The following is a 5,596-nucleotide window of genomic DNA, read 5'->3' as shown; positions in this document are numbered from 1 at the left end:
ACAAAATTTAAAAATTGAGATGCAATACCAGATAAAAGTTTGCTCGATTCATATAATCGTGGTAATATTTATATAAAAAAATTTTGACTGACTCCCTAATATCTACTAAATATGAAATTAAGTATTGCAATTCAACGTTAACCAGTGATCACTGTACATCCGCTTCCAAATCATCTGTAAACAATCTCAAGAAGCCAAATATACGCAATATGGTTCCAGAATTAGAACAACTTGGATTTCCCAGACTAGGTCATTATCACAACATGTTAAATGACTTTGTTTTCCTGCAATATCTATCAACATAATAAATTTTAATTTTTCTTAAGCATATCTGTTATACAACTTGATTTTCGGAACCAAAAGTATCTCTCATTGGCATATTGCATCAAATTAGTTAACAATTATTGCAAGCTGTCCATTTTTCATTTTTCATTCTGCATATTTCTACTTGACCAAACAGGTATCTCTCATTTACAATGATTGATTTCTTTCTATTTTATTTTATAAAAATATTCATGTTTTTAATAGGTGCAGGTACTATACAAGAGTACAAGTTTCAGTCCTAATGATCATATGTTAGGTATATGACTCTACTTAATCAGGTATACTTCTTAAACACTAATTAATGATTTAGTTTTTAATAATTTGTAATGATTAAAGAGTACAACATCACTGCTTCTCTTGATGAAGTTATAACTTTGTAAGAAGTATTTATAATTTGTTTTTTTATTAAAATTACTAAAACACTTATTGAAATCGAGTGAAACAAGCTCATTTACTACGTGCACAACATGGGAAACCAATCATAGTTTAAGATGTTTTTGACATGATTAGGGTATCAGATTGGGCATTTGAAGCTGTTGGTCAAGAGATGAGAGGCATGGGCCAAGATGCTACTGCATACCACCCATGACTCTACTTCACGCCAACTCAAAATTCAGGCTTAAGGTTGTTCCAGCCAATTGTAGCGAGTGTCTGATCTGTTTGGAAGAGTTTCATGTTGGAAATGAGGTGTTACTTTTATCTATAATTTTTTCATGGATTTCTGTTTTTTTCATCTGAAGATTTTCTACTGATTTGGAGAAGATCTATGGATTCATTGTGCTGTTGACGTTCATCTAGGAGGTAGCCTTTATTTGACCAGTATAGTTGTATTTTTTAATGTACTTAATTATTGTATTTGGTCTCTTCTTTAAGCTGATTTGAGAAAAGTAGTTGTTTATAATATAGATAGCACGTGATATGTTGATAAGTCCTCGGCATACGAGATATTGAATGCAACATTCAGAAGGAAACAATTGTTGAATCTAGAATGCAACATGTAGAGCAGGATCAACCACAGTTGTAAATATTTAGTCGGAGGTTCTTTCTCTCCAAGTTTGGTAAATTTCTCGACTATACAGAAGCTACTAATTCTAAAGTATCTATAGAAACTCTCGGAGCATCTATTGGTAAAGCAAGGAAACTAATACGAGTAAAGATGGTCTAGCAAGTCCAGAAGGAGGTGCAGTTTCTAAACGAAAAAGTGATGAGAATATATCTTATCATTTTCCATTTTGTAATAAAATATAATTGATAAAATATGAAACCTAAATATGAGAAGTCGAGAAGGAGTTATTGCTATCTTATCATATTCTGAAGTGCAAGGAACTTAAGAAGATCCTGGAGTTGGACAGGGAAAATGAAGCATAGACGGAGATTAAATGTGGTTTTAAGTTCTGGAGTTTATTTCAACCAGAAATAAACTATAATATATTATTAAAAGTAGCCTTCAATTTAGCTTCTTTAAGAATACATTTACTTTGATGTAGCACGGTCTCGGAAGAAGGCACTGGATGAGTAGTTTTATGGTAATTCCCAATGTTTTTTGTCTGTCTTTTGCTTACAAGTGACAAACTATTTTTTGTTAGAATAATGTGACTAATCTGGGTAAATATCCTTTACCGGATCATAATTTTCCAAGTATTACTACTCCATTACATTAAAAGTCATTAAGAAGTGTTGACTGTTATCAAACAAGCGCAATAACCTGACTTCATAGATGCTCAGTTTGGTAAAAGATCCTTATTATACTTGTTTGTGTTTATTAATAAAGGAGTTTGTTATGTTAAAGTTTCATCTTTTCTTATCTTATTTGGCTGAATATTCTCTATTTTCATATTTCATAGACGATTTGCTTATGTATTATATGTCTAGATTAGGTAGTGAACATATTTCAATGTAATGTAAATATGGTTATTTGGTTTTGGTTATATTCTTATGTCTCTATGTATGATGTCATTTTATTTTACTAATACATTTAATAATTATGATTTGCGACAGGTTAATAATGTTAGGAGGCACGTTTGTTTTACAAGATCCAACCCTACCTACCCGATTGAAGAAGTTGCAAGCACCAGATAAGCATTTAAGCATTTGAGCAAGTGTAAAGAATTGGTGACTGGTGAGTTGGTTCAAGGTAGTTTGATGCAACAATTGTTCTAAGAATCATGAAGTAAAATTGAGCTGGAGAATGATAAGATCCTTGAGCCTTTGGATTATTCTAACAAGTTTGTGTTAGTTTGCATAGGAACAAAAAATCATCTCCTCCTAATCAATACCTCTCAACATATTCACCAAACATTCTGGATGGTCATAACTAGGGGTGTAATCGAGTCAAGCCGAATACTTCCAGGCTGGACTCGACCTCGATTAAAATAGTTCGGCCTCGAACTCGAGCTCGATCGAGCCATTAATTTCTAATTCGAAACCTGGCTCGTAAAAAGTTCGGTAGGCTCGAGTTTGACTCGAAAACTCGAATTAATTCACTAAATATTAACAAAAAATTCAAAATATGATCGGTTCAACTTGAGTTCGGCTCGATAAAAAAATAATATATAATAATTATTAAATATTTATATAAAAATATATTTATAATTAAAAAATTAAAAATAATAGAGGCTCGATAAGGCTTGCGAACTTTACGAGCCGAATAATTTGAAGCTCGAGCTCGGCTCGGTTAAAAATTTGAAGCTCGAGCTCGGCTCGGTTAAAAATTCGAAAAGCTCGAGCTCGAATCGATTATTTTCGAGCCGAATTCGAATTTTTTACGAGCCGAGTTCAAGTAGTTCACGAACAGTTTGGCTGGTTTACACCCTTGGTCATAACATATATGGATTGTAGCAGCAAGTGGAAATATCAAACTGTTTTCTATTCAACTTATATAATACAGTTTATAAGTTAATAAGTAGAATATTATTTTTTCTCAACTTATTTTTATTTTTTTAATATTTTAGTTTTAATATATATATATATATTTAAATATTAATTTAATTCAAAATATAAGAAATAAGAGAATTTTATTTAAGAATAATTTGTTTCAGTTCATTTTATTAAAAAACTAACTTATAAATAAAATTATCCAAATACTTATATAACTTATAAAATCAACTCATCACTTAAAGTTAGTTATTCATTTTAAGATTTCACATACACTTCATCCCAGGGGCTTATCTCTTTGAAATAAACTACACTATTAAATTTTCATTTATACATAAAACTACCTTCACTTTAATTGTAAACCGAAAAAAATTTATTTTATTCTATTTCAACTTTCTTAAAGACTTTCGTTTTTCAAGTATATTATTTACATCTAATCATGTAATGCCTTGTGAGAATATTTTCTTAATTTGCTAAAAACATAAATTATTAGCATTTTATAAGTTGCTTACTGTTAGCAGCGGTTCGGTAAATAAGTTTTAATAAACAAATTTTGAAAAAAATATTATTTACGTACTATTATATATTACAAAAAAATTCCCTTATGCGAAACCCGGACAAAATTACTAGTTCTTGTGTAGTTGTTCTTGTGTAGTTTCCGGAGATGGGGTTCTGGAGATCTGTTATCAACGCGAAGAAGGTAATGAATCGCATATAAACATAAATAATTAGTTTGTGTGTGTATACGTTGTATGATAAATATAATAGCCCTTGTCATAATTTCAGTACATAGAAGGGAACAACAGGAATAAGAAAGTTGAAAGATCCGCTGTGCTCTTGTTGTATACAGTTGTTGGTACTTGTCTCTGGAGGATGAGTGGCAAAGGGAATACGTCTTTCCGCGAACACCACCGTTCCTCGGTAATGTTTATTTTCGAGTTTTTTAAATATTTTATCTTTTTTTCTCTGCTCTTTTACTACTCGTGACCTGTTTGTAAGCTCGTATATTTTATCTATAACCTAAATATTTAAATGAGATTGCTTAGATATTTTACTTCTCCATGACCTATTTCGATTATCGCTCACTCCGAGATCTATTGTTAGAACATATACTCAATTGTAATTGTAAGGCATATAAACCTAATCAGTGAAAAAATATATTATCTTCCAGCAGTACTGCTTTTTGACTATTCATAAGATTTTTCATCAGGAGTGAGAAAAATGACGGGCTTTGGCTTTTGGGAACCTTAAGATGCGACTGTGACGCGGATTTAGCTTGTAATAAACTTATTGTAATGCACTTTATTATTAATTATTGGATAATTTCGTTTTGTTTGTACTAGATGACATCTTTTGCTAGTTATAAAATTGCTATCCTTTTAACCTAATTAGTTCTTGTTGTTAAACGAAATTTTGTTTTTCATTGATTCAAACTTGCATATTTGCTCATAAGTTTAGGGTGTAGATGTCTCATGTCTGTATCTTTGCTGTGCTTCTAAATTAAGATCTGGGTTTGTCCCCTTTGTGTGTGTGTGGTGATTATAAAGTAGGTGTAATGAAACACATTATATTGCAGAGAAATGCTATAGAGCATCAGATTTTTACCATCTAGATCTTGATGGAAGATCATAAGAAAATACCACATACATAATAGAAAGTCTGCTTCCATAGAAAGTACATATAGATTTTTTGTCTTGCTTTATCTAATGTACATAAGATATAATGACCAAATATGGAGTTGATCCCATTGGAGATCCCAGTTTCTTGTTCAGTGGGGGTAACATATTTGATCTGTCTCGCAAAATGGATGGTATTTCTAAACTAAAAAGCACTTCTCCAACCTTTTTTGATTACTGTAAGTTTAGTTAGATACTGGAAAATGGAACTTCTGCTGACATTTGGGAAGATAAGTGGCATCACTCTGGTATCTTCTCAAGACTGTTCCAACTATCACTGGTTTAAGTTATATCAGAGACATGATCACCAAGTAGAATGAGTCTAATCCAAATCTGAGCTTCCTATGGGGATGTAATAGTTTTAAGGGAAATTCTCGATGACACCATCTTATAATTGGCTTTCCTCAGTGGTACACAAAAAAGTTTCGAATTCTAAACGGTACCATCTTATTATTAACTGTTTCCGGGAAATACCTTTTATGTCAACAAACGTTGGTCAAATGTTGGTCAAACGTTAAGTCATTAAGAAATGATCATAAAAATAATCTGAAATTGTAAAATAATTACAACCACATGACATTAATAGCATTCTCTTACGGTTGTTAATGTTCAGTTACTTATAATTACTTATCTTAGTTTCATCAAATATAATATTTTTTTAACTTAACAAAAAATGACATTTACTAAATTTTGCCCATATATATTTGCCCTTTCGGATCCTT

The 5,596-nt window shown here is 31.2% G+C and overlaps 1 long non-coding RNA gene across 1 annotated transcript; it reads left to right on the top strand.

Annotated features, from left to right (window-relative positions):
* The first annotated feature begins 3,741 nt into the window (after positions 1 to 3,741).
* On the top strand, positions 3,742 to 4,586 carry LOC141701096 (uncharacterized). The gene is made up of 3 exons (XR_012566675.1): positions 3,742 to 3,898; positions 3,985 to 4,119; positions 4,409 to 4,586. It is a non-coding gene; the product is annotated as an uncharacterized LOC141701096 (long non-coding RNA).
* The last annotated feature ends 1,010 nt before the right edge of the window (positions 4,587 to 5,596 follow it).

The sequence above is a fragment of the Apium graveolens genome, unplaced genomic scaffold, assembly GCF_009905375.1.
Source record: "Apium graveolens cultivar Ventura unplaced genomic scaffold, ASM990537v1 ctg3335, whole genome shotgun sequence".
NCBI classification, from domain to species: Eukaryota; Viridiplantae; Streptophyta; class Magnoliopsida; order Apiales; family Apiaceae; genus Apium; species Apium graveolens.
Note: the sequence above shows the minus strand (reverse complement) of the source record. Positions and strands in the feature narration are given on the sequence as shown.